General features: G+C 35.0%; 1 protein-coding gene across 6 annotated transcripts in view; it reads right to left on the minus strand.

Moving 5' to 3' along the window:
- The window catches only part of FUT8 (fucosyltransferase 8), a 302,069-nt gene that overhangs the window by 182,579 nt on the left and 93,392 nt on the right, over positions 1 to 26,098 (minus strand). For 4 of the 6 annotated variants that reach the window (XM_032875174.1, XM_032875170.1, XM_032875173.1 and 1 more), the window contains one exon: positions 13,694 to 13,783. The exons of 1 other annotated variant lie outside the window; for it this stretch is intronic. The gene's annotated coding sequence lies outside the window, so the exon portion shown is untranslated. Of the gene's footprint in view, positions 1 to 8,010; positions 8,114 to 13,693; positions 13,784 to 26,098 lie in introns of all 6 variants that reach the window. One more of the 6 variants, XM_032875172.1, reaches the window with a different exon arrangement.

The raw sequence follows: 26,098 nt of genomic DNA on the forward strand, positions 1-26,098 counted from the left end.
CTTCCAACTCCCCGTCATCATTCATGAATTCATCTGTATTTATCCACTGCCTACCATATGTCTGACACTATACTAAGTGCCAAGGATGACAAAACAGAGATAATACTCATTTTAGTGGATCACAGAATCTACTGGGAAACCAAAAATGAAACAAATAATTACACATTTCTTATGTTTCTAAAATATGCTGAGCCTACCCCCAACACAGGGATTTTGAACTTGTTGTCTGAAATACCCTTGTCCAAATATCCACCACAGTTCTTTCCTCAGCAAATTCAGGTCATCATCGCTCAACTACCACCTTCTCAATAAAACCTTCCCTGACCATTCTATAAAAAAATGGTATACTTCCCACTCCAACATTCCCTATCATCTTCCCTCATGTACTTACTTTTCTCTAGAATACTTATCACCATCAAACATACTTATTTGTTTAGTATCTGTATTCCCACCAGAATAAAAGCTCCATGAGATCAATAATTTTTGTCTATATAGTTTAGTATCATTCAGTCTAGAACAGTACCTATAATATAGCACACACTGAATATTGCTGACTAATGAATAAATGAATGCCTTAAAGTAAAAAGTCCAAGAATAGTGACAGTGTATAAAAGAAGAAACCATTAATTTTATTTAGACTAATACACACTTATTATTTATATACATGTCATCATGTAATAATTAAAATACCATTTATAAGTGCTAGCTATCATTCAAGTATATGGTATTAATTTAAGCATTTTGTTTCAGTTTTTCTGGAATTCCTTTCTTATATTTTTAAACAGTTAAAGTCTATATAATAATAATTTACTGATAAAGAGGTTCACATTTTTATTCTAGAAGGGAGTCAACATCTAACAATATTATTTATTCTCTATTCTATCAACTATCTCACCTTAAAAAACGACAATATGAGATGCACTATTCTACCTGGGTTTGATATTACCATACTCATTGAACTAGAACAAGCATCTTATTTTTCAGAAATGGAAAACTAAAAATCAAGAGAGAAAGAGAGAAAAGGACCTATAAAAATCACCTTCCAAAGTGTATAGTTTATTTTTTTTGCTTCATATGCTCAGTGTGCGAAGATTTTATACAATTACGGCACTTACAGCTAAACATCTAGAAAAAAATTTGTCTCAAATTTAGTGTATCATGGTCTATAGGACTATGTAGCCTGACAAAACTCTTGTTTTGAAGAATGATACTTTTATTTATACCTAAACAACATTAACCTATCACTTAAACAAGTATTTAGGGGCGCCTGGGTGGCTCAGTGGGTTAAAGCCTCTGCCTTCAGGTCAGGTCATGATCTCAGTTAGGGTCCTGGGATTGAGTCCCACATCGGGCTCTCTGCTCAGCGGGGAGCCTGCTTCCTCCTCTCTCCCTCTTTGCCTGCCTCTCTGCCTACTTGTGATCTCTGTCAAATAAATAAATAAAATCTTTAAAAAAAAATAAACAAGTATTTAACAATAATCATTTTAAAAAGATAAACAGACCTTGAGACACAGTTTTCAAATTCAATCACCTATCATTTGAAACTCCAATAATCAGTCAATATGATCTTCCAGAAGATTAAAAATAAAGTTGCTATAGTATTTCTAATGAAATGAATTTGTTAGAATAATCTGTGTACAATGGAATTTTTCAAGAGTGCCCTAATTTGTCCTGATAAAAATACAACTTATTACAAGAAATTTGGAAGAAAATACTCATGAAGAAATAATTTAGTATGATCTGCCATATTATACTGTGAAAACCTAAGAATATTAACCAACTACATCCAGGACTCCCAAAACGCATGTATTCTCTCCCCTAATTAAGAAAACCAGGCGCACCTGGGTGGCTTAGTCGGTTAAACATCTGACTTTGGCTCAGGTCATGATGCCAGGGTCCTGGGATCAAGCCTGGCTTTGGGCTCTCTGCTCAGTGAGAAAATTGCTTCTCCCTCTCCCTCAAGCCCCACTCATGCTCTCTAGTTCGCTTTATCTCAAACAAATAAACCTTAAAAAAGAAAGAAAGAAAGAAAAAATCAGTAATCGTACTAAGCAAAGAAGAAAGCAAAAACAAATCTTCATATAAAAAATACAGTTAAATCTAACATCTACTAATATCTATATCCAAACTAAGTTTTCAAACAGAAAAAAGCTAAAGAATGGTCTCAGTTCTCCATCTTTCAATTATACGGACATTCCTCAAAGTATCTATAAAAGCTAAAATTACTATAAAATAGTTTCTTAGTATTATACACATTTTAAAATGTTACTGTTCATTTTAAAAAATATACCCTGTGAATATTAAAGATAAATATTAAATGTTAAAGGTAAGTATTTCCTTCTGGTTAACTTTCATTCTCCAGAAAGAAAATGTGGAATTCCTTAATGTTGATACATTTTATATTTACAGGACAATGGACCATCAACCAGTAACAATGTCTACTGATACAGGTATTAAGTTTAAAAATCAATTTATACTAAAACATTTAAATTAGCTTAATTATTTTCAAATTATGTACATGATCGCTGTAAAACAAAAGAAACAATCACAGAAATGCATAAAGGATAAAGAAAAGTGCACAGAAAATTTATCTTTTGAAAGAATAATTCATGGATTACCATTTCTGCACCATCTCTCAAGACATTTTACTTAAAGATAAACAGTCTTACATTAAAGGACTCATTGCACACATCCTATTCTATAGCCTACTTTAATTCACTAGGTAAAGAACACCTTACATGTATATATCTTCACATGTCATTACAAGACCCCAGTATATACTACATTCTATGTATTTCTAATAAACTTACTTAACCTTTTTCCCTATTAATAGATACTTGGTTTATTTCCATTTTTTCAGTTTTTAAAACGAACTATTTATAATACAGTGATCAGGACACTCCATACTTCTTCACTACAATGCTCCTTACTCCAAAATCTTCTCCAGAAAACAGAACAAGTTTATTCAAATATTTTTAAGTGCCTATTAGGTTCCACTCACTGTTCTAGGCAATCTAAGTTCCAACAGTGTAGGGACTGATTCTGTTTTAGTCATTGCTTTATTTCCTGTATTTAGTGATTGTCTGATACGTAGTAGACTATCATATATGTGTTGAATGAATGGATGATTATGCTTCTTCATTCACCCCTTCAGTATTTTAAGTGTTGACTTTGAAATTAGTTCAGCTTGCTTGCTTGCTTGCTTTCTTTCTTCCTTTCTTTCTTTCTTTTTTTCACTCTGCAGAGTAATAAGCCTTTAAATGTCTATCATTCACAATTCAGGCTCACTACTGGGAGTCAAGGAGATGAATATGGAGGAAGAAACAGTACTATAGCATCAGCTTTTGGAACCTCTGCTCAGCTGCATTTAAAATGTTTAAAGTTCCTTTTGAGCTTCAAAACATCATCCATAGGAAATGTGATTCTAACAGCTAGCTGTATGTTTTCCTTTGGTCTAACATTTCCATGGAAAAAGAGTAGTAACACTCTCTAAAAGTCCAGCTGGCACACACAGAGAAACCTTAAAAATCCAATTAAACTACAAAATTATGATGAATTCATAAAAGATTTATTTTGCTTTTCCAGAAAATACTTTGAGAAAGAGAGAAAAAGACCACTGAAATACCAAAAAATAACAAAATGTTTATATTCTGATCAAATTTCAGCTTGTAAATTTACCATAGATCTGTTGAGAAGCCTTATTTAGAGGTTATACATGCCTATTCTGTTTTCTCTCATTTGGAAAATCCAGGTACCACAGAGATTAAATTAGAATCACAAACCTGGGAAGAACCTTGAAACATATAGAATTCAACCTTCTGCCTTTTACTCATATACACTTAAGCCAGTTTACATACATAAGCCATGTATCCACAACAAAGAATTACCCAGCTCACAGTGGGTATGGGGACAGGAGATGTGATAAAGAGTTAAGGTGGAAGTCTGGGAAAAGAAATGTTAAATCATTCTAAGAATGTTTTCATTAGATAAAACTGTTTAGAGGAATGTCATGATCCAACTTCCATTTTAATATGATCTCTCTAGAATTTATGCTTGAATGTTAAATGCATATGTTAAATACATATGCTTGAATGGAATATCCAAGTTGATTACGGTCAAGTATTTTGCGTCTTAATTGGTGAGGACAACATACAAAAATTTAGTGAAGTAGGATGCTGGTTTGTATTAGATTGTAAATACCTTTTCAACTCCAAAAGCATATGCTACCAATCAGGATATTTTTATAAGCACACCCTATTATTATTATTATTATTAAAATATATACCCTATATATTATTTGATTTTAAGTTCAAAAGAGTGTATCATGATTTTATGACTCTTTATATCTCCACTATTTAGAATACACAAAAGGTATTTAATATTCACTGATGGCACTGAAAATATATTTATCTAGTCCATTTAAATAGAATTTCATTACCACAAAAATTTTTCAATATTAAAATATAAAAACATATTATAAAACATATTACCACATTTGAATAGATAACTTAGACATCAATGTTCATAGCAGCATTATTCACAACAACCCAAATGTCCACTGACAGATGAATGGATAAACAAATGTGGCACATTCATAAGATAAAATATTATTCATTCTTAAAAGAATGAAATTCTGATACATGATATAACACGGATGAACCCGAAAGACACTATGTTAAGAGAAAGAAGACAGTCACATAAGAACAAATACATGATTAAACTCATAAGATGAGCCTAGAATAGTCAAATCCATAAAGACAAAATAAAACAATGGTTACAGGGGTTACAGGGGCTGGAAGGAAGGCAGAGTTAATGTTCCATGAGTACAGTAGTTTGTTATGCTGAAAAAGTTCTGGAGACAGTGGTGATGGCAGCACAACATTGTAAACGTACTTACACTGAGCTACAGTGTAAGTACCTACACCTAATGACATACTTAAAATGGTTAAATGGTAAATTTTATGTTATATATATTTCACCACAATAAAAAAGGACAAAAATATTATATTACATTACTTTATGAATGACTTGCCCAAACATTTTATAAATGTACAATCACAGAATTCTGATAGCTCTTAACATTAAATTATTTTTTTAAAAGGAGTAAAAAAATAAACATCCAGTTCTATACACATCTGGTTTCTTTAAAAAACAAGTATCAAAAAGAAAAAAACCAAACCTTGAAGAAACAAAGTTATTTTTTTATTTCAGCAATACCAATAATGCATGCAATTATTCTTACTTTGCAAACCCTTTGCCTTATGACAAAAATACTTAAACATAGTGATAATCAACATATCCATACATTTTAACAGTCACACATAAATTCATCTCCACTTTCTCAGCAGAAACTTGTCTGCACTTAAATGATTTGCAATTCAGTTTTTATTCTATTTTCTTCTATCTGTTTCCTTGCAGGTAAAAATTATGCATACAAAGACTATTTCCAACTTTCTGCAACATTTTCAAGGCAGATAACAAGCAATCTAATAAGAAATATAGTATGTCAAATAAAATGATAAACTGGGAATTCTTGAAAGTGATTAACATTCTGTATGCTAAATTATTTCCTAACCTTTGGGAAATGTCTAAGAAAATAAGTTAGAATTTACATTCATCCCCACATGTACAAAAGCTGACACAACTGCTACAAGACAAAAAGGCAATAATATTTTTGCTAATTATAAAAATGATTCACATTCAAACAAATCCAACTGAAATTCATGGAACTATAGAACATTCTTAAAAATTCAAACTCCCTAATTCAATACAATATACCACACATACATCAATTTCTTTTCTATTCTATGATGTCAAAGAAATTACATTGATTTAACACGTAGTTAAATTCAACAATATTGATTTAATGTGTAACTCATTTAACATGATTCATTAATGGGACTCGACCTCAATTTACCAACTAAACTTTAATATTGGTTAATTAATTATTTCTCTAGCAGTTACCAAACTAGGCAGTTTTCAGATTAATTTTCCAAGATCTGCCCACATAACTATTATTGTATACAGAAGTGTCAGTAAAAATGCAGTTACCTAAGACAAAAAGAATAAAAGCAAAGAAAGAGGTATATTCAAGTGTTTGACTCCCTTAGTGCCATATGCATAACTGTTCTAGAGGTAGCTATTTCAAGTGACAATAAATCATTTGATCAACAATTTCCCTACTTTCCCAATGAAATACATTAAGCAAAAATTAAGTAAACTATTGTAGAGTCCTCCCATGAAAACAACAATAATGACCTAGAAATGTATTTTTCCTTATTATGTTCTTCTTAGTATACATTCCTAAAAATACATTGTGGATCTTGTGTCCAAAAGATCCATCCAGCAAAATTCATACATTTATATAAGTTTTTAGCAGTTTAACATTTACATTCAGATTCAACAAAAAATTTCTTAGACTACTCTAGGAACTGAATTCCAACCACAACTTTATAAAATGGGTATTAATGATCTCATGTTAAAGGAAAATGAGGCTCAGAGAAACAAAATAATTTGATCTCACAATCAGTAACTACTGAATTCAAGAGGTGGAATCCAGATATTACTGATGCCAAAAGGAAGGAGGAAGAGAAGTAACACTTGTTCTGTGTCAGACATGACCCAGGCACTTGGCACACATTTTGTTATTTAGTTCTTACCACTGTTTTGTAAGGTAGACACAGTCTCCATTTTGAAGATGAAGAAAATGAGGTAAGAAGTGATTTGACTTGATCAAGGTTTGTTCAGAAAATAGGCAGCTAAGACAGGACAGAAACCCTGGGATTATACATTGACAGATTTTTGTCCTCAAACCATAACTGCAATCCAAAGAGGGAAGTTCATTTGACATGTTGTTTTATTTTTTTGTTTTTAGGGTTTTTTTTCATTTTCTATCTTCTTTTTTTTTTTTTTTTTTTTAAGAGAGAGAGTATCTGAGTGGGGGGTGGGGGTGAAGGTAGGGGGGCAAAGGGAGAAAATCTCAAGCAGGCTCCATGCCCAGTACAGTGCCCAGCATGGGGCTTGATCTCACAACCCTGAGATCATGACCTGAACCAAAATCAAGACTCAGATGCTTAACCAGCTGAGCCACCCAGGCGCCCCTGTTTTCAGTGTTATCTGTTTTTTATAGAAAAGGAATTCTGTTGGTAATCCCTGTAAGGTCACTATCATGAGTCTACCAGGCAAACAAAAGATAGCAATGACACGCATTTAGCATGCAAATAGATGCCAACCCAATAATTATTCCAATAATCTAATAGGAAAACACAGAATGCCTTTTGTCATTAGAATAGCTTTGCTAAGAATAAGACCCTCTTGAACCAGGTACCAATTCTTGAAACACTATTTTGAGCAACAAAAATGAGAATTAAAATTTAGACAAAGAAGGTGAAATACAACTCCTCATTCTACCCAATGCTCCTACATTCCACTAATTGAAACCTATGATTCTGCTCCTCACTAGCATAACTCGACAGGAGAGCAAGAGCAGGGAGAAAAGGCTGGTCTCAGAATGGGAAAGAAACACCACCATTTCAAATATAAAACCAAATCTAAGTCATTTTCCTCTCTACTTGAGAAAGTTCAGCAATGTATCATTCAAAGTATCTGTCTTCTACTAACCTATAAAACTGTCTAAAATCCAGTTAGAATATTCTCTTCCTTTACAAATTCTCACCTGTCTTTTCTCATCTGCTTCTGTTATTACTCAAAATCTACTAAAAAAAAAAATAATAAGGCAGTCAGACATCTAGAGCTCTTTTATTCAGGAGCAAAATCAATAATTATCAAATACTGGCCAAGGCATGAAGGATTCATACTTCAGAATAATTTTCAAATTTTCCTACATGGAACCAAAGAGTTGTATGAAATATTCCTAGTAGCTAATGAATGAGAGAGAATGCCAGGTAGGTTTCACTATAAAAGTATATAACTCACATATACTCATTCATTATGCCAAACTTGAGGCCAGAAAAATGTATAACAATAAAATCGAAGTTCTAAAATTCTTACCCTAGAATATGTAAGAAGTAGAGGGGAGGCAGGTGATAATTTGTTGTATTTTTTAAAATGAGTCCTCATCTTTCTTTTCTCTGATCTCGTTTATGATGCAATCCTACAGGAAACAAATTAAAGTCTAAAATGAACTCTGAAGTTTCTAAATAATACCATTTTCATTCCTTTTTTCTTTTTTAAAGATTTTATTTATTTGAGGGAGAGGGAGCACAAAGGGGGTGGCAGAGAGAATCTCAAGCAAACTCCCCACTGAGCGTGGAGCCCGAGGTAGGTCTTGATCTCAAGACCCTGTGCCAAAACCAAGAGGAGGGCACTTAACTTACTGAGCCACCCAAGCACCCTTACCATTTTCATTCTTGAGAGGAATGTGTATTCTACTATTGTTGGATGAAGTAATCTACAAATGTCAATCATATCTGGTTGACTGATGGTGCTGCTGAGTTCAAATATTTTCTCACTAATTTTCTGCCTGCTAGATATGTCCATTTTTAAGACAAGAGTGTTGAGACACCCAGCAATAATAGCAACATCTTTCTTTTTGCTATTCTCTCAGTTTTTGCCTCACACATTTTGATGCCTACATACTAAGGATTATGTCTTTCTAAAGAATTGACCCCACTGTCATTATATAATGCCCCTGTTTCCACTTGAAGATTTTCCTTGCTCTGAAGTCTGCTCTGAAGTTAATAGAGCTATTCTGGCTTTCTTTTGATTAGTGTTAGTATGGTATATCCTTCTCCATTCTTTTATTTTTATTCTGTATGTGTCTTCACATTTAAAGTGGGTTTCTGTTGACAATATATAGTTGAATCTTGTCTTTTGTTCCACTCTGATGGTCTCTTTTAACTGAGTATATTTAGACCACTGGCATGTAAACTAATTACTGATATACCTGGATTGATATCCTATTTGTTACTGTTTTCTGTTCATTGCCCTTGTTTTTGTTCCTATTTATATCTTCTACTCTTTCTCTTTTGTGGTTTTAATTAGGGATTTTTATGAGATTCAATTTTCTCTCCCTTCTTAGCATATCAATTATACTTCTTTTTTCACTTTCTTTTATTTTTGCCCTTGAGTTCACATTATACAACTAATCCAAGTCCATTTCATGGGTAGAATATTCTTAATTCCTCTTTCCCAACCCTTGTATCATTGTTGTCATTCATTTCACTTATATTTAAGCAACACTCATTGAATACATTGTTGATAATATTATTTTTAAAAAATTATGTTATCTGTAAGGTCAATTAGGAATAAGAAAAATAAAAGTTAAAGTTATTCAAAAGTTATTTTAAAGTTATTTCTCTTCACCTAGTCTTTCTCTAATGTTCTCCCGTTTTTCTTTCTTTTTTTTTTTTTATTTTTTATAAACATATGTTTTCATCCCCAGGGGTACAGGTCTGTGAATCGCCAGGTTTACACACTTCACAGCACTCACCTTAGCACATACCCTCCCCAATGTCCATAACCGCCCCCCCTCCCAACCCCCCTCCCCCCAGCAACCCTCAGTTTGTTTTGTGAGATTACGAGTCACTTATGGTTTGTCTCCCTCCCAATCCAATGAGGGCGATCTGGCTGCGACATCTGTCACCCCATTGATCGCCAGGTTGATTCGGCTGATCTGGCTGGCTAGGCAGGTATCCCCTTCCTCCCTCACCACTCCATGTGCGTCCCTCCCGAAGCTGCATGCTCAGTCGAAGAGGACGACCTTCCCCGATAGAGGAGAGGACCGTTCTTCAGTCAAGGGTATATGAGTAGCTGCGCTCCCCTGCTAGAACCTCCAAACAAGCTCTCAACGTTCTCCCCTTTTTTAATGTAGACCCAAGTTTCTAGCCTATACAGTTTTCCCTCTCTGAAGAATTTCTTTTAATATGTCTTATAAGGCAAGCCCACTAGCAACAAATTTTCTACATCTTTGTTATCTGAGAAAGTCTTTTTTCTCCTTTTCTTTAAAGCATAATTTAGCAGGATACGGAATTCTAAATTGTTGGATTTTTCTCTCAACACTTTATTCCACTTCACTCTTTTCTTGCTTGTATGATTTCTGAATAGAAGTCAGATGTAATTCTTACCTTTGCTTCTCTATACATACGGTGTTTTTCCCTCTGGCTTCTTTCAAGATTACCTCCTGTCTGATTTTTTAAAGTTTGAATATGAAATGCCTAGGTGAAATTTTGGGGACTCTTACCCTGCCTGGTGTTCTCCAAACTTCCTGAATCTGTGGTTTGGACTCTGACATTAATTTGGTGAAATACTCTGTCAATATTGCTTCAAATATTTCCTCTGTTCCTTTTACCCCTTCCTCTCTTTCTGGTATTCCCATTATGCATATATTATACCTTTTGAAATTGTCCCACAGTTCTTAGTTTTTTTTTTTTTAATTTTTTTTCAGGCTTTTTTCTCTTTGCTTTTTAAATCTTTTTTTTTTTTTTCTTTTTTAAGATTTAGCCATTTATTTGAGAGAGAGAGTGGTGGAGAGGGGCTGAGGGAGAAAGAGCCTCAAGCAGACTCCACGCTGCACACAGAGTCAGAAACAGTGCCTGATCCCACAACCCCAACATCATGACCTGAGCCAAAACCAAGAGTTGGATACTCAACCAACTGAGCCATCCAGGTGCCCCTCGTTGTTTTTTAATTTTAGACGTTTCTACTGACATATCCTCAAGCTCAGAGAGATTCTTTCCTCAGCTATGTTTGGTCTTCTAAGAAGCCCATCAAAGGCATTCTTCATTTCTGTCACAGTATTTTTAAATTTCTAGCATTTTTGTTCTTTCTTAGAATTTCATACATTATCCATCTGTTCTTGCCTGCTGGCTATTTTCTTCATTAGAGCCCTTGGCATATTTGTCATAATTGTTTTAAATTCCTAGTCCGATCACTCCAATATCCCTGCGGTGTTTAAGTCTGATTCTGATGCTTGCTCTGTCTTTGTAAACTGTACTTTTGCTTTTTAGCATGACTTGTAATTTTTTTGCTGGAAGCCAGACATGATGCACTGGAAAAAAGGAATAGTGGCAAATAGGCATTAGTAATGTGGGGTAAGAGAAGTGTTCTATGATTAGGTCTCGGTCTTTTAGTGAGTCTGTGCTCCCAAGTTATGACCTTCAAAAGTTCTTCTCAATCCTCCCACACCACCACCCTCACCACACACACACACCCCTTAGGACAAAGAGGATGACTAGAGGAGGAACAGGGTGGCTGGAATTGGACACTTTTCTTCCCCTCCACGGAAGGCTAAAACAGCCTAAAGTTGGGTATTCCCCCTCCTCCAGGTCAGTTAGGCTCTGATAACACCATAAAAGGTTAGACACTGACAAAATAACTTTTCTTTAGGGCAAATCTTGTCAAGAAAAATGGAATGCCTTGGCATATTTCAAAATGATTGATTTCCCCTTCCTATGTAGGAAGTACCAGGGCACTTTTCTCTAATTCTCTCTGTGAAGACATGGTAGAGCTGGAAGTAAAACCATGAAAAATGTGGGATTCTTATACTTGGGCCCCCCTAGAGTTTCTACCTCAGACTTACCACACTGAGCCTCTGGCAATTCATTAATTAGGTTTTTTAGGTTTTTTAGGTTTTTTCCCTACCCAGTACTGGTTTCCTTAGAGGTCTCTGCTCCTATGCTCTCCTAGAATAATTGTCATTCACTGTATTTGCCTGTATCTCCAATTTGGGGACAGCAGCTAGCCCTATGACCTCACCTCTATGAAAACTCTAAGAAAGATGAAAGTTTTCAATTTGTTCGGATTCTTACTTACTGTTAAAATAGAATGATAACTTGCATGCCAGGCCAAAAACCACTGAAAAATCTCCATTTTCAATTTTTACCTTCACATTTTGCTAACTGATAAAGTGATATATAACACTCTTATGCTATTAAGGAGAGAGAGAAAATAGAGATCTGTATTTGTCTCAACAGTACATAAATTACCTAAAATACAACTGATCGTAACATTCACTCTATAAGTAATACCAAAATACAAATTATTAAATAATACACTCCATCCTTTCTTTCTGAAGCAATGAAAACACATATATAATAAAAAATTATAGGGATCATTTAGATCCTGAATTATGATTACAAACTAAAAACAGCTCCTAAATAAAGACCTACATATTAGATTTCCATAGGGGCTTTTCAAAAAAATCTATCCGTAAAAACTGTAATTCACTGTTATCTTTGCTGCTCAATTTGCAGAAAAATAAAGCCTATTTCTTAATTCCTAAATAGAATGATAATATCTTCTAAACAAACTTAAGTTTTCATATTCTTCCTCTGGAGGAAAAAAAAATCAGTAAAAAACTAAAATTTGTCTGTGAAATCTGACATTTGGATGCCAATTCCCAGCATTTGCTATTGCTGTGCAATTAACCTTTATCAAAATTAATTTACTTAGAAAATCATAGTCCACTGTATGATGCTATCTGCTGTTCTCATAACAAGAAATACAGCTAATTTTTTCCCAAATTACACCGTAAAACAGCTCATTACTCTTTATATTATTGACTTCAATTTTATTCAACTGAGTTTTAACATACTTAATCAAATGCATGCTGGTTAAATAAGATGAAAATATCTAATTCACTCTAAGAAATTTGAAAGCATGTTGCAAATAAGTGCCCAAACATAGCAAGAATGTCAGACTAACCAAACCCAAGGGAACATATTAGCAGTATCTTCACTTCACATAAATATAACTTTATTTTATTATTATTGTTTCCACATCTGTGATATATTAGGTACAACACACATTTCTGAGCCTTTAATATATTGAACAGATGGTGAACCATTACAAAATTAGGAACAAGGGTAACATCTTAAGGAATCTTGCTCTTCAGCCAGAGGAGAGCCACCAAAGCTGGATAAATACTTTTCTTATGAGGATAATGAGGAATTAGGGTGAAAGACATAGGAAATGATTTGGGGATGGTCACAAAAAACATTGGGAAAAGTGACCACAGTAACTAGCTAAAAAAAAAAAATATATATATATATATATACACATATATCCTAAAATATATATATATATATGAAGAAAGAGTAATATATGAAGAAAGAGTAATTGACCCCAAAAGAGGTCAAATGAGAATGAAGATGGACACTTGTGAAGGATGCTCTGAAAGTTCCATTCTTAATTTGCTTAACATAAAATATATTCCTGAGACCCCACATTCCTGCAATCCCAAAACAAATTCAGAATCAAACTAAAACTAAGACTTAGTAATTAGCATAGTTTCTAGCTAAAGTAATAACTAATAAAAATGGAGCCAATTATGTCAGTTCACAAAAGATAAATGAAAACATCAAAAGAAAAAACCACAAAACAAAAATTAAGATTCTCTCATTACATCAAGTGGTTATATATATGTAAAAATAAACTATCCAGGTGAAAATGGCTGTGGCAAGATAATCTAGCAGACAGAGCTCAGAATGTACTCCTGCTCCAAAAAAAAGTCACATGATTTTTAAGGAAGTCCCAGATTATCTCCGGAGCTGAAATAATGTAGTATCAGTAGACTCTTTTGAGGAAAAGTGAAACAGCATCAATAAATAATATAGTGCTTTCTGGGTGAAGGAACACTACGTACCCAAAGAAAAAAGGATTTTCTAACTTTCAAAGAGAAAAATTTGATTTATCAGTAAAGTTATTTCAATATTAACTGTGAAAAACGGCTTACCTTCCTTCCACTAGAACGTAAATTGACAAAACCACATGGTATTTCCAAAGGAAGATATTATTGCTTGAATCTGGGTCACTAAAATTATCACTGTGCAAAATGAGAAAAAAAAGGGATAACGTTAATTACCTACAATTATGCATTTTCTTTGTTGTTAACATGAAACATATCTCACATAATATCTCACAGGCTATTCAAATGAGATACATGTCCCTACGTTTGAAATCTCTAGAGAGCTCCTCTGAAGACTGAACACATAGTTAAAACTATTTAAACAATTCCTGATCACTAAATGTGAATAAATTTTTTTCCAACTAAAAAAATTTTTTTAATATTTACTTTTCTCACACCACTTTATTTTTTCCTTAACAACATGGAAGTTCAGCTATACAAAAAGGCTCACTATTAAAAACAAAACACACACACACACACACACACACACACACACACACACAAAGGGAGGGGGGATATTCAAACAGCTTCAAGGAAAAAAAACATGCTTCACACTAGATCATATTTACAGTTCCTCATCTAGAATTCAGCTAACATCCAACTGCAGCAATCAGCCAAGCTTGGCAAATTAAAATAACAGTAATTTTGACAGATTATCTGCTATAAATATTCAAATATGGGCGTTTATGTACATGCAAGGGTCTCTATATGCCAATCAAAATGCTTTGTTCAGGATCCTAAAACTGAGTTTTTTTCACCCTTCTTTTCTGTAGGAATCCCCTAAGTCCTTAACTTTCATTTTAACTCTTTCACCTCATCTGATAAAGGGGCCAATTATTTCTCTATTCATAGCCTGAATTATCATCCATAGCCTGAATTAAAAATTTAAGGATAATATTCATATCAGACAAAAACAAAGTACTTAGAATCTTTGAAAATCGAAGTCTGTAAAGAAAAAAAGAAAGATCCAGGAAAGAGGATGAGGTGGCTGCAAAGAGAGAACCTGGAAGGATGGCAACTGAATAAAAGATTAATGTTTTACTCATGTGGCCAGGTATGGCTTGGTAAGTAAAATCCAAATGTAAAGAGCATTTAACAACTTCATAAATTTGGGCTGCCTTCAAAGTTGCATTAAGATAGACTACCATTTATCTGGGGCACCTAGGTGGAACTGTTTGTTGAGCTTCCAATTCTTGGTTTCAGCTCAGGTCCTGATCTCAGGGGTGTGGGATCCAGCTCCACACTTAACACAGAATCTGCTGGAGTGTCTCTCTCCCTCTCTCTCTGCCCCACCCCTGGGCACACATACACTCTCTCTCTTTCTCTCTCTCTCAAATAAATAAAATCTTTTAAAAAATAAAAGACAAAAGATAGACTACCACTTATTTGCATCAAGGCAAGACCCTACACTTTGAAGACAAGTATATGAAAGTGTCAAAAGTGGGGAAATGCAATTAGTATGAAATTCAAACCAAATTCAATTTTTGAAATCCAGAGATAGCTCTATTTAATCAAGAATAACGGCTCTAATGAAGGCAAGATATCTCATGCATGAATTTATTAATTGTCCTCCTATCCTATCTCCCATTAGTCAGTTCCCCTTAAACATGTATGAAATTATGGAAAAGAACCCAGGAAAACTACATGTGATAGACATGTCTCTGCATCCAGAGCAGACGATGCAGTCAAACAAAATTATGGACAAAAATTCAACCTATTCAGAGGCATACGTCCTTCTCTTTCCACCTGGAAAGAAACAGCTATAAATCTCTATTAAGATTGCTCAAAATATTCCTAGAAAGTTAAGCTTGCAAGAAAACTTTTCCTTTATGATCACTCACCATTCAACCACTCAAACCCAGGTCCAGCAGGGGATGTAAGCCAGAACAGTGGTTTCCAAAGCGGCAAAAGGAGATGAAAAGTCTAATCTAGGGGCAGTAGCTTAAGCCTCCTATTGGAGCTTGTCAGAAATTCAGAGTCTCAGTCCCTGTCCAGGGACAGACTGAATCAGATTCTGCATTTTAACAATCCCCAAATAATTCACATAGGTATTAATATTTGAGAATCTCTGCAGGAAGATTAGAATGAGAAAAAAGGTATAATCTGTTCAAAGACTGGTTCTTACTACAGGCCATTGTCCAATAAGCAATCAATTTTTTTTTAAAGATTTTATTTATTTATTTGAGAGAGAGGCAGTGAGAGAGAGCATGAGCGAGGAGAAGGTCAGAGGGAGAAGCGGACTCCCCATGGAGCTGGGAGCCCGATGCGGGACTCGATCCCGGGACTCCGGGATCATGACCTGAGCCGAAGGCAGTCGTCCAACCAACTGAGCCACCCAGGCGTCCCAGGCAATCAATTTTTAACCTTTGTTTTAAAAGCATCATTATTCCTCTCACAATCTTTGTACTTTATTTTATTTAAGATTTTCTTTATTTGAGAGAGAGAGTATAAACAGGGGAAGGGTCAGAAGGACAAGCAGACTTCCTGCTGAGCAGGTAGCCTAAACACAGGGCTTGATCCCAAATGAGCCAGTCAGGCACCCCTATGAAAATCAGATGCTTAACCTATTGAGTCACCCAGGTGTCCCAATTTTTGTATTTTAAAAATAAGGGATCTTGAAAAATAGAAACCCCTTGAGAGACAAAGGAATTAGTATCTAATGATTAAATCTCAGATCCCAAGAAAGGCTATGACAGAGTTATCTTGGAGCAGGTGGTCCCATCTCATGCCCCTGAATCACATGAACTAGATGAGTTAATTTAGTAACAACCCCTTTCATTCCAAATCCTAGACTCTAAGAGCATACAGCAGTTCCAATAGCTCAGAAAGAGATCAAGAGACCAAAGGTCCATGCCATCATGTAACCAGAAGAGGAGAAAGCTGTATGTACTCATTATTCAGCTATTGTCTTTTAGCTCCAAATCCAGCCTTTAATACTCAACATAGTGATGCTGAAAATAGACTCTGGAAACTACTTTCCTCTTTGGCCAGCCAGCTTGGCTGGCTGTTGCTAATAAGAGCACTCGGAGAAATTTGCTTTTTCCAGTCAGCACTGCCCCAGCATAGGCCCTCCACTCCAGCAGCAGCAGTTGGTGACAGCCACCAATTTTTCCAGCACTCTCAGAAGTATCAGCAGAAGCCAGACAGTACTCCCTCCAGAGGTTTTGAGCCCCAACTCTACTCCTAAGCCCTTTTTTGTTCCCCCAGTATTAATGGTTGTAGCCTTCTGCAATTATTATCTCTGTGTTACTCCAATGTTCCCCTTTTGCTCTTTCAACTCCAACACCTGTATAATCCATTGACTATATGAAATTTTCTCGGCAGAAAGATCTAGTGTAGATTGCTTCCCTGTCCAGATTCTAACTGATATATAGTGGCTAGACAGAATAAAATCCAGCATGATCTTGATCGCTTAGGAAAACTATTTTCTGAAAACATGACAGCCTATGAGAAAATATTTACTGCCTCTCCCCCAAAATGGGTGCAAGATGGGAAATGGATGCAAGAAGTATGATTGAGAAAGATGAGGAAACACAACTTGAGGAAGTAATATATTGGGGGCTTCTGGGTGGTTCAGTCGGTTAAGTGTCTGCCTTCACCTCAGGTCATGATCCCAGGTTCCTGGGATAGAGCGCCTCATCGGGCTCCCTGTTCAGCATGAGCAGGGAGGCTGCTTCTCCCTCTCCTTCTGCCGCACCCCCCGCCCCCGTCCCTACTGCTTATGCATGCACACTCTCTCTCTGTCAAATAAATAAATAAAGTCCCTTTAAAAAAAAAAAAAAGCAATATATTGAGCAAATATCATGACAGAAAGAAAACACATTTTAATCCCCAGAAATATAAAGAAGAGGCCAATAAAAAGTCGAAAACAAATATAGTTGTCCACTTTACATAACAAATCACAGAACTTAAGAAGTGGAGGGAACTTTACTCTTTTGCCTCTGCCACTGTTGTTTTATTAAAGTAAAGTTTTATACGGAGCTTGAGTTATCATACTTTCAGGAAGCCACTGACAAATTAGAGAGAGGTGAAAGAAATTACAAAAAAATTGATGAAAGCAACAGGCAATAGGATGCATGAGGAGAGATTCAAGGAGTCACTTCTTAGCTCAGGCCAAAAAAAACTTCAGGATGTTAGCTGCCTTCCAGTTAAAGAGTTCTAACCAGCTCTCCTTCATCACCCTACAGATGCTTAAAATGATAGAAGATAAAATAAAGGAAGACATGAAATGGAGCTTCTTAGTTTACTGACTTTCCTTTGAATCACTAAATAGTAGCTCTTAATGCTGTTTACACATGAGAATGAATGAGAAATTTTGACAAAAATAACAAAATAGTAACAATGATGATGATGCTCAGAACAGAATGCCAGCGATCTGATTTAACTGGTCTGAGATGGCGTGTAGACATATTACACAAACAAAACAAAACAAAACAAAACAGGGCACCTGATGGCCAGTCAGTAGAGTGCACGACTCTTGCTCTTGAGATTATGAGTTGAATCCTATGTTGGGTATAGAGATAACTTAAAAATAAAATCTTAAAAAAAAAAAAAACCACTCCAATGTTTTAATGTACTGACAGAGGGACTGAGAACCACTTATTGGAAGATTCTATAACTATAATACTCAAGGTATGGTCAAAGGACTTAGATAAATCCAGATTACCAGTGGAGCTCATTAGACAGGGAGCTTCTCAGGTTTTACTAAGAATCTAACAAGATCCCTGAGTAATCTGCATGCACATTAGAGTTTTGAAAAAAAAAATCATTCGGTAACAGTATGAAAAGGGTTTGAGAGTTTGTGTGTCCAAACTCCAACCTAAAAATAACTAAGTTGAATTTTTTTTAAGTTTTAAACAGTCTACTTCTCTCTTTTTTTTTAAGTAATCTCTACAACCAACATGGGGCTTGAACTCAGCATGCACCAACAACTGAGCCCGTCGGGCACCCCTAAATACTTTTACTTTAAGTAAAATAAAAATACTTTAAGTCTACTAGGGTTTACTAAGAATACGGCTTTAGTAAGTTAATAACTTTTAATAATATTTAATAATAACTAGTATTTATTCAGCCTATACAGTTTGTAGGCACTGTTCTTTACAAAATAATTTAATCCTCAACATATCGCTATAAAGTAGATAATTTTATAATCCCTGTTTTACAGATAAGAAAACTCAGGAAAGAGTTATATAAAATAAATAGCTTGCCTTGGGTCACACAATTAGTAAGTGGAAAGCTGAGAATTGAACCCAGACAGTCTTATCTTAAACTTAACCACAAAATAACACTGTTTACCAATGCCATCCCAAAACATTCAGGAGAAAAATATAATTATTGGCAATAGGAACACTGTAAGAGTAAAAGAAAAAAAAAATCAGTGTGCTTTTCTCTGGTTTAAAAAAAGATAAACAGAGTTGTAATAGTGATATAACTACATCAACAATGTTATGAGTCTGTGGCCACCAGTTAAAACAGAGAGGAACATGACAGAGAAGACAATAACTCAGGAGGTTGCTTATAATGCCAACACTGTCAACATTTTAGGATAAAATACTGCATGTGAGACTAACCCACAGAAGGGAAATTTTTGGTAATAATCACTTTGTTATCTACACTTAGGAAATAACTGAAAGCCCCCATTAGGAGATGTATTTTCCTCAATGCCTCATTAATTCACCCCCACAACTATTCCTACTATCACCATCGCCACCACCCTCAGAAAAGTAAAGAAAAAAGGCTATGATTATTTTTCACAATGAAACAGGCATGACATAAATTTAGTCTGACTTTTCTCCTCTTCTGTACTCCAGTGCTCCTAACTTCTCAAAAGGTCGACTCTGCTTCTCTTATAACAGAAGTAAAAATTTCAGTCCCAGTAAGACCCAAATGTTACTTTTGAAAATACTGAAGACAACTTTTAAAGTCTGACACTGTCAGTTAAAGACCTACTAGTAAGTTGTAATAATTCATGTGAATTCTAAATAGCATGACAGAATAGCCAAAGTTCTCAAAGGTAAATAATGTAATTGTACCTGCAAATAGATTGAATTTAAAATATGCAAAATTATATCCTGAGTATTTAAAGGAAAGCAAAAATTTCTAAGATGTCTTAACTTCATTCAGCCCAAGCAAACTCCTAAAAAAAAAAAAAAGTACACTACCTCTGTTGACCTAGTTACTGAGAATGAACAATAGAGTTGTTTAACCCATAGGAGCTACTAAAGTGGATGATGGAGCCAGAAAGATTTGAGAACTAAAAATATCAAAGCAAATACTCACTGAATATACTCTTCTAAATACCTAAGTATAAAACTATAACTTGAAGCAATTCATTGGTTCCTTTGGGTAAGGTTTTACCTGAAGAATCTAAGAAAGCTGAGGTCCAGGGAGCCTGGTGGCTAAGTCAGTTAAGTGTCCAACTCTTGATTTCGGCTGAGGTCACGCTCTTGGGGTCGTGAGATCAAGTACTGTACTGGGCATGCAACCTGCTTAAGATTCTCTCCCTCTCTTTCTGCACCACCCTCCCCTCCCCTCTCTCCTCTCAAGAAAAAAAAAGGAAAAAGAAAAAAGAAAGAAAGCTAATGTGCATGTGTAGCACAGTAAGGATGCAACCTGATTTCCCAAAGAACGGAGTAAGAGTCTCAGGAAGCCAACACTGAAAATAACCAAAAGAAGCACGTTTTTAGGAGACAAGACAACTGTCAAAAAACACAGAAGCAGAGTATTCCTGATATGACTCTTTTCACTAATATGACTAACAAAAATTACCCATACCAAAACTCTTGAAAATTTCCATCAGGTTTTAACTATCCATATTAGTTATATAACCTATTTGTAGTTACTTTTTCCTTCTAGTTAAAACCAGAAAACACTCTCTTCATCTGTCCACCTATCTTCATAATAGTATGTGTTCTCAGTCTACCTTCCTTTGCTACCCTATTCTAAAACACTACATTATTTGAATAATAAAGTAAAATATGACCTATGACAAAATAAAATATACCTCAAATAAGTTATGTTTACTAAATATGAGTCAAATGAGTAATCACTTGATTCTACACTCATAACCTAGAAAATTTGTATTTATTATACATCATGTGTAAAAACTTAAACGAAAAAAATTTACTACCTCCATCATCAATAAAAAACTTATTGTAGCAAAGAAAAATAACTATTTAAAAATCACTTGGGGTGCCTGGGTGGCTCAGTGGGTTAAAGCCTCTGCCTTCGGCTCAGGTCATGATCCCAGGGTCCTGGGATCAAGCCCTGCATCGGGCTCTCTGCTCAGCGAGGAGCCTGCTTCCCTTCCTCTCTCTCTGCCTGCCTCTCGGCCTGCTTATGATCTCTGTCTGTCAAATAAATAAATAAAATCTTTAAAAAAAAATCACTTGAATCATTTTTTCATCAGGAAGAATAAACTTAAAAAGATGATTCTCAACTTCATTGTCAATGAGAATTACATATTAAGCTCATAAAATTATAGACTTCTGGGCCCATGACCAGGGATTCTGAATCATAAAGTCTGAGTTTCCGAGGATGAACCCAAAATTATACATTTTAACAAGCTTCCTAAGTAATTATTATGCAGATTATCCTTAAATTACACTTTCATATATACTGCACCTTCAAACCACTCTCAACTTCCCTATAAGCCCTTTAGGTCTGATCAGACTACTCACCCCTATCCCTCGTCTTAAGAGCTTCAACTTCTGATTAAACTACGTGCTTGGAATTAAGACAGAGAAAAAATAATAACAACCAGTTGTTGGACATACATTACCATAGGCCGTGAACTTTACATAATCTATTACAGATATAAGAATTAAATGATATATTGCATGTAAAGTCTATAACAGTTTCTAAGATAAAGAAATGCTCATTAAACTAGCTGCTAGCTAAACTAATATATACACAAAACTCTGTATATGCATGTTTACAGCAGCTTTATTCATAACTGCCAAACTTGGAAGCAACCGAAATGTCCTTCAGTAGGTAAATGAAAAAGTAAACTTTGATACATATGAAATATTATTCAGCACTAAAAAAGGAATAAGTTATGAAGCTATGAAAAGACACAGAGGAAACTTAAAGTAAAAAGAAACCAATCTGAGAAGGCTACATACTGTGTGATTCCAACTATTTGACATACTAGAAAAGGCAAAACTAAGGAAACAGAAAAAAAAAAAAAATCAGGGGCTGTCACAGGTAGAAGTTAGGGAAAGAGCAAGGGAGATGAAAAGATAGAAAGGAGAAAGGATTTTTAGGGCTGTGAAAATACTATGTATTATAATGATGGATACATGTTATACATTTGTCCAAACCCACAGAATGTACAACAGGAAGAATAAACCCTAAGGTAAACTATGGATTTGGGTGATTATGATATGTCAGTGTAGGTTCATCAATTACAACAATGCACCACTCTAGTGGGGAATGTTGATAATGGAGGAGTCTATGAATGTGCAGGGGCAGGGGATAGGATTTTGCTGTGAACGTAAAACTGCTCTAAAAAAAGTCTTTATTAAATAACAAAAAAAAAAAAAGAAGAAGAAGAAGAGGGGGCACAGAGGGGCACCTGGGTGGCTCAGTGGGTTAAGTGTCTGCCTTCAGCTCTGGTCGTGATCCCAGTGTCCTGAGAACACATGCCCAGTGTTGGGATCCCTGCGCAGTGGGGAGTCTGCTTCTCCCTCTCCCTCTGACCCTCCTTCCTGTTTGTGCTCTCACTCGCTTGTACTTTCTTTCTCAAATGAATAAAGTAAAATATCTTATAAAAAAAAATAAATAAATTTTTAAAAGGAGGAAACAGTAAGCTGCTATTATCCCTAGTAAGAGTCTACTTTGTGGGGGTCATCATAATGACTCTAAGACATGGTTGTTACTTATTTCCAAGTTGTAGGAACTAAGGTTTAATAAACTGTCTGGGCAAATAATTTGCCCAGAGATAGTTAGGGAGCAGAGAAAGGATTCAAGGTGATACCTGTGACTCCAAAACCTGAACTCTTTACTTTAACCTAGGCTAACTTCTATTTCTGGAAGTTATAGCAGGACAACAACAGTAAGCACAAAATCATTCTATAGTCATAACTACACTTTACAAGAATTTTCCTGAATCATCCCCAGGTCAACCATGACCTAAGCATGTCTCACAAGTGTTCTTATATGACTAAGAACTGAAAGACAGGCATATACTATGATGGGTGGTTAACAATAGGTAATTATAATAACCAAAATTAAGTACGGGTTAATGAGTGAACTACTTCATATTAAGTAATGTTCTAATAAATACAATACTTAATATTTAAAGAGTATTTAATATTTTCACAGCACTTTAAAATTATGAATTAGCAATAACTCCACGATAAGGGCCAGTATGACTGTTAACATTCCAGCAGACAATATGAATAGAAAGGTAAATGAAATCCAGTCTAAGTCATTAAGCTGTTTAACTCAAAAACATTACAAACTCAAAGTCTCTTGATTTCCCACATCAAAGGGCTGTAATCCTTAGTTAAGAGTATAAGAAGCTACAAGGCGATGAATTCCACAAAAGGAGTTGTCATTCTGCCGCACTTTTGGCAACTGTACAGGAAAAAGGTATCTGAACAGAATCCACGGGATTTTAGTTACACCACAAGAGGAGTTGTAGTCGATGAATTCAAAACAATAAGGAGACTTCTATATTTCACCCATCACAAAATATGAACAGAATAAATATGCAATTCAAAGTTCTCCTTCAGGATGCTTTCTACTCAAATTTTATAAAATCTGCTTATGTTCCTAATGATTAAGTTTTTTGTATGAATCATTTACTTTTTTTTTAATTTTATTTTTTATAAACATATATATTTTTTTTTCCCCAGGGGTACAGGTCTGTGAATCTCCAGGTTTACACACTTCACAGGAATCATTTACTTTTTAAAACATTCTGGACCTCTTCTCAAAGCATCTGTTTTCCCCTCATCTCAGTGCCTCCCAAATGGCCATCATTTTTTCCTCCCAAGTACATTTCTAGCTTGCCTGTTCCAACCAGCTATCTCTAAAATCCTAAGCATTTTAGACACTGGTTTCCACAAACCTTCCCCACTTGAACCACGTTCATAACAAAACACAATCAGTCATGCAAAAAAAGATATGTATCTACTGATAACATACACATACCACCAAAACTAGAAATTCAGAAAATGAAAATTACTAATGATAAAGGCACATTCTATTCTGTTAAAATTGCAAAGAGCAGATTTTACTTTATTTTTTTATTTTTATTTTATTTTATTTTAACCTGATAACTCTCAACAAGTTAATATAAGTCTCATGGAGGTTATTTAGTTTTACAAACCTTATGATTTATAGATAACTCTCTAGACAGATTTTTAATGAAATGCATTAAAATTTAGTTCTTAGCTAAATATAAAATAGTACATAATACAGAACAATATACAAATATAACTCAGCCAGGGAGAACACCTATCTCCCATTTGCTCACCCTCACCTTTAAGGAGAGAATACCTCTCCCATACAAACCAAAGAGGTTCTGATTCACTGGAATGCTACAGAGCTCAAGGAACCCAGTACTACAGAAAGAAGCCAAAGTGATAACACTTCCTTCTGCTGGAGATCTGTTGATTAAACACATAAAAGTAGGTATCTCTACTATCTAAATTTTTACAAAGAATGCATATTATACTTCTACAATTAGAAATATTTTTTTTAACATTTTATTTATTTATTTGAGAGAGAGCAGAGACAGTGAAAGAGAGCACAAGGGGGAGGATAGGAGGAAGCAAGCCCCTGTGATGTGGGACTTGATTCCAGGAATCTGGGATCATGACCCGAGGCAAAGGTAGACACTTAATGGACCAAAACACCCAAGCGCCCCAATTATGAAAGATTTGTCATTTTGAAGTGATCTGTTTGATTAGGTATATCTTTTTTGGGGGGGGGGTAGGAAAAGGCAGATTTAGAAATTCCTGCTTGAGGGACATAACCTTAAACATTAAATCCCACAAAAAGCAAATTAGTGAGGTTGTGAAGGGTCCCAGGCAGAGGCACAGAGTTGCTGACTAACAAACATCATGGGTTTTTGTTTTTAAGATTTTATTTATGCGACAGAGAAAGACAGAGTGAGAGAGGAAACACAAGCAGGAGGGGTGTGAGAGGGAGAAGCAGGCTTCCCGCCAAGCAGGGAGCCCAATGTGGGCCTTGATCCCAGGACTCTGGGATCATGACCTAAGCTGAAGGCAGACACGTTTGGTAAATCTTTCCTTATCCCTTCTTACTAAATATTAAAAATATATTCCCCTCCTGAGCAAATTCTCTAGACACAACTGAATAATGAGTGATGCCTTTTTGGCCCCAGATCATAACCTCTACTCTTTGTGTGCTATACACACACAGGGAGAATAAATCATCTATCTGTAATTCAATCAGAAATGTTTTAAGAACATAACAAGACAAACCAATCTTTTATCTTTTAATGGTACATAAATGCACTGTCAGGTAAAGTAGTCAGTAACCCAATGCGGTCATTCAGCATGCGATATATGGTTAATCTGAAGTGAGAAACTCTGTAAGTGTAAAATATACACTGATTTCATACTTAGTAGGAAGAATACAAAAGATTTCATTGATTTTTTTATATTAATTAGCAGTTCAGGTAATATTTTTGACATATTAGGTTTAATAAAATATATTATTAAAACTACTTTCACAGGTTTCTTTTTACCTTATTTAATATGGCTACCAGAAAATTTAAAAGTACATGTATGCTTCACATTATATTTCTACTGGACAATGCTGGTCTATAAACTAGTGATCAATCATAAGCTCTTATGAAACTATTTCTATGTCAATCTTTCATGACTATGTAGCATCATAAAATCTCCTCATTACAATAGCCTAACCAAAATTCCCTTCCTGCCTGATTTGCAAAGTAGATTATATGCATATTCAGGTTCCTTCCTTTCTGATACCTTCAGTCTTGAAACATTGAATAAATTCTATATTTCACCTCCTCTATCCCACCTTTGCCAACCAAGTTACTGGCCTTAAAATATTCATCTTTTATCTCTAATAAATACTGTACTTAGAGAAGAGGAGGCTGAGAATTTTTCCCAAAAGAGCCTCCAGATTATCTCTAACAAGTAGTATGTGGTAGTGTTAGAATTCGATATACAGAACCGAATATCCCTAGCATGAACCCTGCCTCTCGTTGTGCAAAACCCTATAGCTCAGCTGCCTTGTCTGCAACAGGGATAAATATTATTACCATTTAACATTAAATTAATATTTCATTTAACTCATATTTAGTATTAAAATATCAATACCATATGTTGTTGTAAGATAATAAAAGAAAAGCATTTAGAACAGGGCCTGGAACTTCAATGTTCATAAGTATTAGCTATTATCATTATTATTTCCTTTTTTGACTTGCTTCCTGAACCTATCATTCTCCTC

Source organism: Lontra canadensis, unplaced genomic scaffold, assembly GCF_010015895.1.
Source record: "Lontra canadensis isolate GAN:19392208 unplaced genomic scaffold, GSC_riverotter_1.0 scaffold55, whole genome shotgun sequence".
Taxonomy (NCBI): Eukaryota; Metazoa; Chordata; class Mammalia; order Carnivora; family Mustelidae; genus Lontra; species Lontra canadensis.